Genomic DNA, 16028 nt, shown 5'->3' with positions numbered 1-16028 from the left:
TATAAATAAGTCATAGACTCTAAATTATGAATTATGGATCCTAAAATATACACCATATATTTTAAAAAATAAATCTTGAATGTTATATTCTAATTTATAAATTATAGACTCTAAAATATATGATGTAGATTAATTAAGGTTGATTTTAATATTTAAAGTTTTTAAATCACTTAAATTAGATCTTAAGTTTTAATATACACATAAAATTTGAAAGATGACCTGTTTAAAAGGTGTCCGACGATCCTCAAACCGAAAAATAGAAAAAACTATAAAAGGAATGGAAACTATAGAAAGAATATATATGATTATAGAATAAATTGAAAGAATATAGTATATATAGGAATATAATTGGTAGAGAAAGATGGATGAAAAAAAGGAAGAAAAAAGAAAGGATATATGAGGTTTAAGTAAAAAAAAAAGAAAAGAAAATGGATAAGTCAAACTTTTGTATGAAAAATATGAGTATTAAAAATTATGTTTAATTATTAATATAAAATAGAACGGTTGACAATTTGACAAAATGAAAAGACTTTGTAGTGATATGACAATAATAAAAAAGTAAGGTTGTTTTATTGTAAATAGTTTTTAAAACTGGCAGTTGTGTGTAATTTTCTCATTTTTATATTCATATAATAATATATATTATCTAGGCTTTAAAGGGTCCAAATAATAGATATTAGGGGTGTACAAAAATTAACCAACCCATCAAATATAACCAATCCAACCCAATCCATATATTTTCAAGTTAATGGTTTAATCTATGGGTTGGATTGAAATCCAACCCATGTAAGGAATTGATTGATTGGGTTGGGTTGGGTTGGGTTGAAGTTTTATTCAAATATTTGCATGTATTTTTTTATTCTCTTATTTTCCATTTAAAAACAAGTTTATTACAAAATATTATTATAATTTATATATTAAATTAAGAGTGTTAAATAACAAATTGTAATTTAAAGTATGTACAAACGGAAACTTTATTTATTTTAAAAACATAAAAAATGAGAAAAACTAAAAAGTTAGAAAAATGTGAAACAAAATGTGAAAGTCGCGAAAAACGAAAAAAATGGAAAAACAAGAAAAATAGAAAAAACACTAAAACGAAAAAAACAAGAAAAATGGTAAAACAAAAAAAAACATGAAAGCATACAAAATTGAAAATTAGAATCAATTAATATGCGATTGAAATTGAAAATTAAAAACAAAATATCTGTGTTTCTTAATAATATATTAAATTGAACAAACTAATCAACGTTATAAATAAAATTGGTCATAACTGTCAACTTTATAGATAAAATTGCTCATACCTATCAACGTTATTGATATTTTTGTATCGAATCCGCGGATAGGTCGAACCTTATCCCAATAAATGATAAACTTTTGTAAAACAGATTCGGAATTTTAATTATAACGAAGAAGAAACCTAAGCCTCTTATTAACGATATTTTAGAATTTCAAAAATTCCAAAATTCCAAAATTTTCTAGAATTTTAAAAACTCTAGAATTTCAAAAATTCAAGTGAACAAATTTATAGGTTTTTTTTTTGAAAAATTTGGAGTTATTATTTTAATTAATATTTTAGTTAAGTTTATTAAGAATTAAAATAGTTTTTTAATATTATTTTTAAGTTACAAGTATTGTTTTAGTTGATATAATAATTAATATTCTCAAAGTTATAGTTTTTTCATATATAGTTGTGATTTTGAATTATTTGAATTAATATTCAATCCAACCCAACCCAATCCAACTCTTTTAATTTGAATATTTGATGGGTTGGGTTGGTTTTAACAATCAATCCATGAAATATTTGTTTTAGTGGGTTGGGTTCCAAATACCACAAAATTATTCATTGTACAGCCCTGATATATATTATCTAAAAAAATTGTGAAACATCTTTTTGAGTTTTAATAAATATATGAATATTTGGCGAATGTAATAATGCATACTGTACAATTGTTAATGAAATACTTGTTTGTTTATTATTTATTAAAACATATTTTAACTTTTACATATATTTTTTTATTATCTTTTCGTCAAGATGCCATAAATTGTCAGGACCGGCCCTACCCATTTATTAATAACATTGCACACTATGACAAGAAACAGAAAGCAACAAAGGAAGTAACAAAAAATTTGAATATTTACCAATTAAGATTCAATTAAGTGTTTAAAGGTCTCAAATTGCTTAAATTATAGATCATAATTTCAAATTTTGATTTACGTAGTAAACCTTAATTAAAAGAAAATTCACCTAAAAAGTGTATGATGCCTTCCGAATAATCAGATTATATATAAATATTATTGATTTTTTTAAGAAAATAAAATTGAATCTTGTATAATTAATTTAATAGTTTAACTAAAAGAATGTTAGAGCAAGTTTAATACAAATTTACAAACTTTGTGTTTGCACCATAAATAATTTTTGGCTTTGAATTATTTTTAATATATTAATTGGCTACGCTTAAGTATATTTTTCCAAAGTGGACATCAGGGGAAACTTGAAGTAAACTTAGGGGAACCAATAGCCAATTAATATTTTAACGTGTATTTTTGAGCCAATTGAAAAGCAGGAAAAATAGAAAGCGTGAAAATCAATTTCATCGTGGAACTCAAAGTGGAGCGGTTACTCAATGTGGTGGAGAACGTGGATTAGTGGAAAGAAGCAGGAAGTTACCTCCAACGTCTATTAAAGGAAGAAATCACGATGGAAAAAGCCCGATCAACAACTCAACACAACTACCCAAAACTCTAGCAAATTATCTCTAGACTTCAGCATTTTTACAATTCTCGATTGTTTCCTTAGATTTAATTTTCAAGTGCAAAGTTAATTCAAGCTTCCAGTACATTTTTATTTTATTTGTTGTTCAACCATTTTCTGTAAGGTCGGTATCGTTTTGATAATCGAATCTTAGGAATTTTACGGTCTCTTTATTCCTTACAATCGTTTTGATAATTAGAAGTTAGCAAGCGCACTCAATTTCACTCCATAGTTTGATAATACTATAATTATCTGGCACGCCCGCAATTTCCCACGAAAGAGCCAAACAAATATTGGCACGCCCAGTGGGACACAATCACAATGCCGCCGAAGAAAGGTGATAAGAGAAACAAAGATCCTGTAGTTGCCAGTTCCGAAGAAGAAGAGGTCATGACAATAGGCAATGTTCCACAGATGGTGGGATGAATCGAAGGGGAAAAGGTTGCTAACCCCAGAGGAGAATCATGGATCTCTACAGAGATCCAAAATTCACCATTCTTGGAGGAGCGTTTCAGTTCCATCGAGAAGAATATGGAAGCTCTGGAGAGTGATATGGATTCGAAGATGGATAAAATACTCCAGAAGCTATCAGAACCAGGGGTAATCAAGAATGGAGAAAACCATGTTCCTCAAGGTTCCCCAGAGTCCAACGAGAGATGTGGGGTGTCCGGCGCTGAGAAGTATCAAATTCCACCCTTGAGGGATGAAGTTGTCTTGTAGAAGGCAGCTAGTTCAGCAGGCCGATAAAATACTGGTAAGTCACCTGTTTCTCAATATTTTGGAAACACTAATCCTACCTCCCACACAACTTCGTATCATGAGGAGGCAGGAGGCCACCATATCACTGGGGACATGGGGGGCAACTATAGAGGCAATGGAAGGAACATTGGATTTCTTCATATGCCTTACGGTCACCATCAGAATGGCATGCCTCAACAAGTTCCAGCATTCAATATGGAGGCTGTCCAAGAGCTGTATGGGCCTGGCCTTCGTCAAGTTGGTCGTCCTGAGTTCCACAAGCCTTACCCTTATGCGATTGACATGGAGAATCCTTACCCAAGGGGATACAGAGTACCTGACTTCTCCCTATTCTCTGGGGAAGATGGCTTGTCGACTTTGGAGCACGTAGCAAGGTTCACGATCCAATGTGGGGAACTTGCCAACTACCCTAACTTCAACCATCTCAAGTTGAGGCTCTTCCCAAATTCTCTGATGGGACCAGCCTTCACTTGGTATGCTACTCTCCCTAGGGACTCCATCCACGGTTGGCAAGATATGGAGATGCAGTTTCACACTCAATTCTTCCGAGCAAAGCCAGAAGTATGTGTTGCAGAACTTTCTAGGCTTACTCAAAAGGGAGGTGAAAGAGCAGACCATTTCATTTCTCGTTTTAAAAAGATGAGGAACAGATGCAATGTCTATCTCCCGGAGGTGGAATACGTGAAGATGGCCCAGAGGGGACTTGACATCGAGCTGAGGAAGAAGTTCCAAGGAATGGAGTTCAGAGACTTTTATGAGTTAGCTGCCAAGGTGACAGAGTACGAAGATCTATTGAGGGAAGAGAGTCATAGAAAGAAGAGTGCCATGGGAACTTATTGCCAAGAAATATACCATGAGGTTGCAGTGGCAGATCTTAAAAGTACAGGGACTCATGTTTGCCCCTTACTACACTCCACCGGATGACATGATGCAGCAAAAAAATCTTTCAATGATAAACCTCCGCAATTCATCTTTGATGTGTCCAAGAGTGATGCTCTTTTTGACTTTCTCTTAAAGGAGAAGTTTATTACTTTGCCTGCAGGTCATAAATTGCCAACAAAAGAGGAAACCAAAGGGAAGGCATATTGCAAGTATCATGATTCCTGGAATCATGCAACCAACAATTGTTGGGGATTCAAGAATGCAGTTCAGGAAAGAATCAACAAGGGAATTCTTAAGTTCCCAGAGAAGAAAGAAGCAATGTTGGTTGATGAAGATCCTTTTCCACCGGTGGTGACTATGAACATGGTGGAAGTAGATATGCGAGATGTCCGCAATCGGAAGAAAGAAGACCTTCGTTTGAGACTTACAGAGTCCAAGAAGGAGAAAGGCAGAAGTTACCATACTTGGATCCCTAAGGAGTATCTCAGAGGTCCTGATGAACTCAAAGCTAACATCAGGGAGCAAGGGGGTCAGAAGTCAAAAATTCGAGTAGAAGTGAAGAGCATCGGGGGGAATCATTATGAAAGAAGATTTCAGACTGAGAGGAATCAAAAACCTCTTGGAAGTGAATTTCACCGAGAGAAGTATTCCCCAACTGCCAATCAGAGGAGACCTCGTTTTGTGGTGCCTCAAGTAGAAACTTCTGGTAAGTGGCGTGTGGTACGCCATAAAAAGTTCCCCCAACCTCTTACAAGAACACAGAAGAGAAGGATGCAACGTAAGAGGGCAGCTATTGAAAGACACCATGATGAGAAAGATGAAGTAGGGGAACCGTTGGAAAAAGAAGAAGTGAAAGCTGATGAGACAGAACCAATAGTTTCAGAGGAGGGGCCAGAGGAAATCATTCAAAATGTGTGAATATGTGACATGGTGATACCTATCAAATGTGCAACAACATCAGTGATATTGCCAGTAGATTTCCTAGGAAATTCAAGGGATCATCATGCTGAAGAGGGGAATAGTTCACCTATTCCTGAGAAGAGAGATTCATTCACCAGTGGGGTCTCAATTCAATCGAGTGGCCCAGGAGAACCAAAAAGAGTGGTTTTTGAGAAACCTGCAGATAGCATGACCAAACATATCAGGCCTCTTTACATCAAGGCACATCTAAATGGCAAGCCAGTATCAAAAGTGCTGATCGATAATGGCTCTGCAGTGAATATCATGCCATTTAGGATGATGAAGACCTTGGGGAAGTCAATAGAAGATCTAATCGCCACAGAGGTTATGGTGTCAGCTTTCACAAGGGAAACCACCAAAACCTTAGGAGTTCTACCAGTAGATATTACTGTGGGAAGCAACACATCTATGGCAGCATTCTTCCGAGTTGATTCAACAGCAAACTATCAAATCTTGCTAGGGAGAGACTAGATTCATGCCAATTGGTGTGTGCCGTCCTCACTCCATCAATTCTTGCTTTTTTGGAAAGGAAATGAAGTAGAAGTTGTCTGGGCAGATGGGAAACCATTTACAACTCAAGCTGATTCCGTGGAGGCAAGGTACTATGATGGAGCTGTGGGTCCAATAGAGTTCAGAGGTGAAAGCAAGAGAGGAGGACCCAAAAGTATCACCTGGAAGAAGCAATGTCAGAACAAAGAAAAAGCTATCCTCCAACCATCAGCCATCGTTCCATCCAAAGGTTGGGGAGCATTGGGAGAACCGATCATCGAAGAAATCGATGATTAGTAAGCATAATGAGAAAGAAATGGTAGTAGCTGCCGCTGCCATAGAAAAAGCCCAAGTGCAGCAAATGTTGGAGGAATTGCAGAAGGAAGAAGGTCTGGAGGCCCTGGGTCTTGAAGTAATCTATGAAGAAGAGCCACTAGAAGAAGAAAGTGAAAACGTCATCCAGATAGATGAGTTGAAACCAGCTCCTTCACCACTAGACGATGATAGATCATTAGCCAGAGATCCATTGGAGGAAGTGAACTTGGGAACTTCTGAGAACCCAAGATGTACATACATCAGTAGTCTTTTGGATCCACACATCAAAAAGAGACTCATTGCATTGTTGCAAGAGTACAAGGATTGCTTTGCGTGGGAGTATCATGAGATGCCTGGACTTAGTAGAAAGTTGGTGGAGCATCGTCTGCCAATGAAGCCAGAATTCAAACCTTATAAACAACCTCCCAGAAGAATGTCCAAAGAGGTAGAATTGAAGGTGAAGGAAGATATTGAAAAGTTACTGAAAGCTGGATTCATAAGACCCATCAGGTATGCTCAATGGTTATCTAATGTTGTGCCGATGGTAAAGAAGAATGGCAAGCTACGAGTTTGTGTGGACTTCAGAGACCTTAATACAGCAACTCCGAAGGATGTGTATGTGATGCCCATGGCAGACATGTTGGTGGATGCAGTAGCTAACAATGAGCTTTTATCTTTTTTAGATTGTGTGGCAGGATATAATCAAATTGCCATTGCTGAAGAAGATACTTCAAAGACCGCCTTTCGATGTCCAGGTGCTATTGGGACATTTGAGTGGCTGGTCATGCCTTTTGGATTGAAGAATGCAGGTGCTACCTACCAAAGAGCCATGAGTGCTATTTTCCATGATATGATTGGAAAAAATCTTGAGGTTTACATTGATGACATCGTCATAAAGTCCAAAAAAGAAATGGAGCACATAGATCACTTGAGATGTGGTTTTCAAAGGATGAGGGAGCATCAACTGAAACTTAATCCCCTCAAGTGTGCTTTTGGGTGAAAGTTGGAAACTTCCTCGAGTTCCTGGTGCACCAAAGAGGCGTGGAGATAGATCAGAACAAAGCCAAGGCAATCATGGAGTCCAACTCCCCTCAAACAAAAAAGGAGCTTCAGCGGTTCTTGGGGCAAGTGAATTATCTCAGGAGGTTCATCTCTAACTTGGCTGGAAAATCTAAGACATTTTCTGATTTGATGCGGTTAAAGAAGGAAGATGAATTCAAATGGGAGGAACACCATCAGCAAGCCTTCCAGAGTATCAAAGAGTATCTATGCAAACCTCCTGTACTTATGCCGCCAAGGCCAGGTGTACCTCTGAAACTTTATCTATCTGCCGCTCATGATTCCATTGGATGCTTGTTAGCACAAAACAATTCCAAAGGATATGAGCAGACAATATATTATTTGAGTAGATTCTTGAATGCAACTGAGGTAAAATATTCACCAATCGAGAAACTCTGTCTTACATTGTATTTTGCTTGTACCAAACTGCGGCATTATATGATTGGGGCAAGGGTGTTGGTGGTATCTCAGACTGACTTGATCAAGTACATGTTGAATAAGCCGCTCACAACCGGGAGGATTGGAAAGTGGTCGCTGGCTTTGGCAGAGTTTACTCTGGTGTACTATCCTCAAAAATCAGTGAAGGGGCAAGCACTTGCAGATCACCCTTGTCTTGATGTGAAGGATGAAATAGATCAAGATCTACCAATCTTCAGTGTTGAAAAATCCCGTTGGATTTTGAAATTTGATGGATCTAGCACCGAGACATCTGCAGGAGCAGGAGTAGTCATTATATCCCCTATGGGAACCAAAACAACATTGTCTTTCAACCTGGATTTCAAATGTACAAACAATCAGGCTGAATATGAAGCTGCGGTCATTGGCCTAGAGATCTTGAGGGAGTTAGGAGCAGATGAAGTCTTGATCCAAGGGGATTCCCAACTCGTGCTGAGGCAACTATCAGGAGAATACAAATGCACTAGCCTCAACTTGGCTCCATATTATACAGCCGCTGTTCAACTACTGTAGGAATTCAATGACTTCTCCTTTCTTCATGTTCCAAGAGAGATGAAGTGGGAGGCTAATGAGCTAGCTCAAATAGCCTCTGGTTTTAAAATGTCAGAAGAACTCACCCATAAGTTGATAATGATCAAGAAGCTCAGACATCCTTCCATCATGGAGAGGGGAATTCAAGTGGAGACATTCAATACAGATGTCAATCTAGCTAGTGACTGGAGGAGTCCCATCAAGGAGTATTTGTCGAACCCAGGAAGACGAGTACCTTATTCCCTCAAGATTAGAGCATTGAACTTCTTATTGATGGAAGGTGACTTGTACCGCAAAAATGTAGATGGACTTTTGCTGAAATGCTCTTAGGATTTCCAGACAGCATAGAAGTTATGAAACAAGTCCACGAAGGAGTATGTGGAGCTCACCAGGCAGGCATCAAGATGAAATGGCTCATAAGGAGACATGGATACTTCTGGCCATCTATGCTGAAGGATTGTATGTCTTATGCAAAAGGATGCCGCCAATGTCAAAGATATGGGCAGATTCAAAGAGTTCCTGCAGATGAGATGTACGTAGTTGTCAAACCATGGCCCTTCAGAAGATGGGAAATTGATTTGATAGGGAAAATTTATCCTGCATCATTAAAAGGGCACAACTTTATGATCGTGGCAACAGACTACTTCACAAAATGGGTAGAGGCTTTACCAATGAAGAAAGTGGACCAGAGAGATGTTGTGAAGTTCATCAAGGAGAACATCATTCACAGGTACGGGATCCCTCAGTCAATTACCACAGACCAAGGAACCATGTTCACCGGAGATGACATGAAGGACTTCATGGAAGATTACGGAATCAAGTTGTTGCACTCTACTCCTCATTATCCACAAGCTAATGGTCAAGCTGAGGCCTCCAACAAAGTTCTCATCAACATCCTTGAAAAGATGATCGAAGATAACCCTAGGGAATGGCATGTCTTACTTTCAGAAACTTTATGGGCATACAGAACATCAAAAAGGAGTGCCACAGACGTCAGTCCTTTCTCATTAACATATGGACATGATGCCGTGCTTCCTATGGAGGTAGTAGTGCCGCCCCTCAGAGTAGCCAGACAAAATGAACTCACTCCAGCAGAATACACAGAAGCTATGATGATGGAACTTGAAGGATCTGATGAAGCTAGAATGCAAGCACTTGATCGAATGATCGCCCAGAAAAAGAAAGTAACCAAAGCATACAATAAGAGAGTGAAGAAAAAGACCTTTGAAGAAGGAGACATGGTTTGGAAACTCATCTTACCAGTTGGGACTAAAGATAGAGCATATGGAAAATGGTCTCCAAAATGGGAAGGACCAGTCAAAGTCTTCCAAGTTCTAAAAGGAAACTCTTATTGGTTAGCCAGCTTGCAAGGGGAGCCACATAAGAGGTTCATCAATGGAAAGTACCTCAAGAAATTTTATCCCACTCTTTGGGAACTGAGGGAGCATCAGCCATATGATATAGGCAATATGTATTTGATGTAACGCAAAGCAATTTCACTTTGAAAATTGTAAAGCTGGCTTATAGCCGCTATTCTGTTTGCAATAAAATAGTAGCAGGCCTCAAGGCCGCAATTTATTCATCAAGCAATGTCTATCAAGTCTATCTAACAAATAAATCTCTCTGAGGAGAATTTACCTTTCCTGTGATGGAATCATGTTGATTTTCTCCATTGAATTGATTGGTTCAGGCCTTACTCCTTGGCAACGGCAAGCCCATCATCAGCGTAGGGATTGGTAGTGCACTGATGTCTACAACAGCTTCATTGACAAGTTCTATTTCTCCATTGAATTGATTGATTCAGCCTCTACTCCTTGGCACCAGCAAACCCGTCATCAGAATAATGGATTGGTAGTGCACTGATGTCCACAACAGCAACATCATTAACAACTTTGTTCATACTCCAATCCAACGTGCAAGTAGACTGAATGATGGAATCTTCATCAACAATAATTGGTAGTGCAACACGAACAACTTGGTAGCACTGTGATTAGAGGAAACCAATCAGTTAACTAAGAGGAAACCAATCAGTTAACTGATCCGGCCTCTAATCCTTCTCACCAGGAAACTTGTTGTCATGATAGGTACCGGTTGTGCACTTATGTTTAGAGGCCTCTACTTCTTGGCACCGACAAACCCTTCGTGGGGACAGGGACTGGTTATGGACTTACATTCAAGAGCTCTAATCCAACGCCGAATGATGGAAACTTTGTCAACAAGAGTTTGTGATGCACGTACAACTTGATAGCACCATTATTAAAGGACTCGATCAATGATTGATCCGTCCTCTAATTTTGTATACTAGCAAGCTTTCCTGTCACAATAGGGACTGTACATGTATATGTGATAATATACACAGCAGCCCCAGGGACGACTTCGTCAAAAATCACGATCACGATTCAAGAAGATGCAACAGATAAAATCATTCTTTAATCTGCATATTATCAAAAGGAAAAGTACTGAGTATAACTCTTTACACCGAAAAAAAGGGGGAAATAATGCAACAAAGCCAAGTATCATGTTTCTTTTTGCTTGCCACTGAAGCTGAAAATCGAATGAAAGCCGATAATAAAGCAAAGTCGGGGAACTTTGGCCAAACATAATTGATTGCCGATGGTTTGAGTTTCTGCAACATGGTCCACCATCAAAAGAAAAATCACGGAGTCATCTTAAATTGGAAAAGAAAAGAAAGTGTACACAACACCTCCTTTTATCAGAAATAAGAAGATTCACGGCGGCAATAGAGAAACGAATGCGATCTTTACGGAAGATACAAAGCAACAAAGAGATGATCCACTGCCAAAGCATGAAATTTCAAAATACAGGAAAGCAATGGATACTTCTGTTTCACAAGAAGACTTACGAAAAGAGAACACAAAAATAAAGAAAAGAAAAGAAAGGGACATGTGGTCCTTTACCGTCAAATTCCACTACTCAGTGAAATCGATTTCAAGATCTTCTAGCTTGAAAGAAGACGACCAGTGTGAAGGCTTACAAGCACTGTGGAGATGAGCTCCATTCTTCCGGCATCAAACATCAGCCTTCTTTTCCATTTGTTAATTCGCCGATTGAACTTGCCCAAAGACGTTTTGTCAAGAAGCAGCAATCCAAGTCCAACAGACGGAACAACGTCGATGATTTTTGAAGACAGAATCTGGAAATACAACATCATCAGTATTAAAAAAAAAAGAACATGATAACAGAGAGTTCAATGTTGTAAACTTAGAATGAGGGGAGATGACCCTCTTCGAGAAGAACTTTGTTGCAAAACATGTTATCAAATATAAACTCTCAGTACAGATGATTCTTCAGGACAGATTTCCCTCAAACTTTTTCTCTGCCTTCTTTTTCTTTTTCATCACATCATTCAACGAAGTCCCTGATTTAGACCCGCCATCTCTGCTGTAGCTGAAAATTTGAGGTTTCAGCAACGACCATCATCCTCATTCGGCTCCAGTTCGATCAAACGGTTTACAACTTCAATTGCTTCTACAAGTTTTCAGGATTTGATCCTTACCTCCATGAGGGTTCTTAAAGCTGTAAAAGAGGCAGCAATCGGTGCGGTAATTGCAGACTTAATTTGGAGATGGAAGAAGAATAAAAGCAGCAGCAGTGAGACCGAGGCAGGTGGATCAAACTTCATGTTAAAGCTCTCAAGGTAAGGTAGGTAAACAAAACTCAATTCTCTACTGCACCGCTTTCTCTTCAATGAGTTGCTATTGAAAATATTTAATTATTTTCAAGTTGGTTTTTTATGCGGTATATAGAGTTTGTGTTTATTAAGGTTTCTTTTGCATTATGGTTTCCTAGTCCATTTAAAACTTTAAATTTTTGTTCTGCTGCAATTTTATCCTTTTATTATTTTCTTCATTTATTTTTAATCTTAGGTTTAGATCTATTTAAATTGAAAGACTTCTATTCTATTGCATTAATAGCTTAACTTTTTACTTTTTGTTTTTATCAGTTTTCTTTTTAAAGTTTTAGTTCAATTAAATTTCTTAATTTTATCATGTTTTATTTTACTTTATGTTATTTTAAACATTTTAAATTTTATGGAGTTTAAAAGATTATTTTTGTTAGGGACCAAGCATAAATTTTCGTTTCTCAAATCCATGCTTGTGGGGAGCAACTGTTTGCACCATAAATAATTTTTGGCTTTGAATTATTTTTAATATATTAATTGGCTACGCTTAAGTATATTTTTCCAAAGTGGACATCAGGGGAAACTTGAAGTAAACTTAGGGGAACCAATAGCCAATTAATATTTTAACGTGTATTTTTGAGCCAGTTGAAAAGCAGGAAAAATAGAAAGCGTGAAAATCAATTTCATCATGGAACTCAAAGTGGAGCGGTTACTCAATGTGGTGGAGAACGTGGATTAGTGGGAAGAAGTAGGAAGTTACCTCCCAGGAAGAAATCACGATAGAAAAAGCCCGATCAACAACTCAACACAACTACCCAAAACTCTAGCAAATTATCTCTAGACTTCAGCATTTTTACAATTCTCGATTGTTTCCTTAGATTTAATTTTCAAGTGCAAAGTTCATTCAAGCTTCCAGTATATTTTTATTTTATTTGTTGTTCAACCATTTTCTGTAAGGTCGGTATCGTTTTGATAATCGAATCTTAGGAATTTTACGGTCTCTTTATTCCTTACAATCGTTTTGATAATTAGAAGTTAGCAAGCGCACTCAATTTCACTCCATAGTTTGATAATACTATAATTATTTGGCACGCCCGCAATTTCCCACGAAAGAGTCAAACACTTTGTTACTTTGAATTTCCACATCATCAAAAATAACACCCTAAAGTTATATACCATTAGAGCGCTTTGTTACTTCAAATTTTAGTAGGTTCCATTTGTCATAAAACACTTTATATTTACTAAATTAACATACCATTAATAATTTTTTACCCAACAATATAATTAATTCAATACTAATTATTAATAACAAAAAATATTTATCCAATATAATAATTCATTCGATATGCATTATTATTTTAATAAAATTAAATAAACAAATAATTATTATGAAATAAATTAAAACTATTGTGTGACTAATTATTTATTAAATGAAAAAAAACACGTTTAAAATAACTCTTGTTAATGGTTTTAAAAAAAATTACTCTTGTTAATTAATTAAAATACGACATACAACAAAATAACATAATTTTTACGAGAATCATGTATTAAGATCGGTGACTGCGAAACGTTGCCATATATGTTCAACTATAATGAGTTTTAGATTCATATCGGTGACTCTACTACGGAGCTGTAAATCCCGTGCGAGGTAATTAAGCCGCAAAATCAGGAGCAAGTCCTTGTCGAAGGTCTTCAATACCGACTAGTTCATATACTTTAAGGATTTTAAGGTAGAGGTGTTGCTCATCTTCGACAATCATATTATGCAGTATGATATAAGCTTCCATAATATCATGGATGAAAGCTTCGTTCTTTTTGTAGAATTTTAGTCGTTATGTTTTTCTTTAAAGGCGAGTCATTTGGGTTCATCTTTCATTATCTGCCAACAACGAAGAAATGGAAATTTGGAGCCATGCCTCTGGACATGCAATTCTTCGACCTTTTCAAAATGCCCTCAGTTTCTATTGGACAATGTCTAACAATAAATCATTCCTTTTGATGATTTTTCAATTTGATCTCAGTTTAACCTCTAGGTTAGCGGATCCGCTGTGTTATCCTTTGATTCTACAAAATTAACAAGAAATACACTCGTTGAGATCAATTGACTAATGGTGTTATCACACAGAAGCTTTTCTATCCGAGTTCATGATTCGGAAGCTTTTCTATCGTATATTCACCGACTGATATGATATTTTTCTTCAATTCCATCATTGTGACGTACTTATTTTAAGGTGATTTGATTTCTACATTTTTAGTGACTTTTTCATAAATTAAATCTAGTCAACTAATGTTCATCTACCAACATCTAACTCGGCTAGATAACATTAGTGCTCAGATTTGTCAATTTATGACATTTCACATTTCTAATGTAAATCCACCCTTACGTGCAAGAATATCAAATATGGAATTTTCGCATATTATCATCATCTCTAAAGAAAACATATTTTCTTTTATTACCAAGTCTTTAAAATTCATACCAATGAATTTTTCTAAACTTTTAGTGTGGCTTACACGTTGCCACTGGTACAAATAGAGCCAAAGCCTCTGAAATGACCGTGTTCTTAGAACCGGACCCATCTTCAATTAACGTATGTACCATCATATGCCAAATGGCAATTAATCTATTTAAATAAACAGAGACAAATAAAAACTTAAATGTTTCTTATTTTCTTTTTCAAGTTACATATATTTCACATATATCTAATCAATTCATGCCATAAACACAATGACAGAATAAGCAAGCTCATGTCTTAACATACCAAAGTATTATCACATGATAAAATGAATGAATAAAAAAAAACAGAAATTCACCATCAAAAAACATAAGTTCTTTTTCCAAATATATAATACATGTCACAACATGTGTCAAACCTGATCCAAAATAGAATCGGATATGACAGTGAGACATTACCACAGACATGAACGAGTCGGAAGTAACATCTCACAATCAAATGTTAAGAATTACAAATCATGTTTGAACTTAAAAACATTTTCTACATATACTTTTACATTTGTAAAAGGTCGAAAATCATTTATAATTTCCAAATACGAATCCTTTTCTCGTGCGTTTTACCAAAACGAGTTCGAAACATAGAAAATTACTCCATTTCTAACATGTTAACTTTTAATTTGCCTAATCGCACAATTCACGCCATAATTGGACATTCAAACCAAAACCCGGCATACCACAACTTCTTTATCCTTTCACAATTGGCAACTCGGTTGCCTAAACATTCACAAACACAAAACAACCTATATCTACATGTACAAAATGGTATGCAATACCCTAGAAGACGACTTGCACAACTGTGGCCGTATCCAATCCTCACCCTAGTGTCGAACACTTCCCTCAGTACCTCGTACTTCTTTTCCTAAAAACATTAAAACATTTAAAAATATGAGACAAAAATCTCAGTAAGCAACTATCAACTATAGAAACTAGTTTTTACATAAAATAGCTATATGTATACATTTGTGAAAATATTTAACCAAACCAAACCTTAAACTTATTAACTTGTAAACAACATCGAATTAAAACGGAATTTTAATCAATAATCTCAAATCAAACTTAATCAAAATGTAATGATTCTTATATAAACGTTTACTAAAAACCAAAGTTCGAATCAAATTCAACATCGTATCCATCACCGAGTATCCCCTCATAAACCAATCCACAACACGCAAACATAATCGAGACGTCTCTTTAACCATGCCTAATCCCGTATTGGTCTTACCCAACACTTCGCTGCCAATACCCGACTAGGTCTTTAGACTGTGTACACAGGCCATGTTCCTCATTGAACATGGTCTTCAAATATCAAACCACCCGTCCGGACTACTCCTGATGGATACAAACTTTACCCAAAATGCAACCAACGTATATTGTATACATTTTCTCATCAAATAGATCAAACTTTACTACAATCATCAATAAACCGAAATCCAACATTTACTGAACCAAAATAGCAATTGAACCCCTGAAGAAATCCAATTTAACACCAATTGAACCAAAATATCATTAAAACCCTTAAAGAAATCCAATTGAACATTAATTGAACCAAAATAACATTAAAACCCTTAAGGAAATCCAATTAAACACTAATTGACCCAAAACAACATTAAAACCCTTTAAGAAATTTAAATCAACATCAATTGAACCAAATATCCCTTAAGAAAACC

Source organism: Euphorbia lathyris, chromosome 4 (genome assembly GCF_963576675.1).
Source record: "Euphorbia lathyris chromosome 4, ddEupLath1.1, whole genome shotgun sequence".
In the NCBI taxonomy this organism is placed as follows: Eukaryota; Viridiplantae; Streptophyta; class Magnoliopsida; order Malpighiales; family Euphorbiaceae; genus Euphorbia; species Euphorbia lathyris.
Note: the sequence above shows the minus strand (reverse complement) of the source record.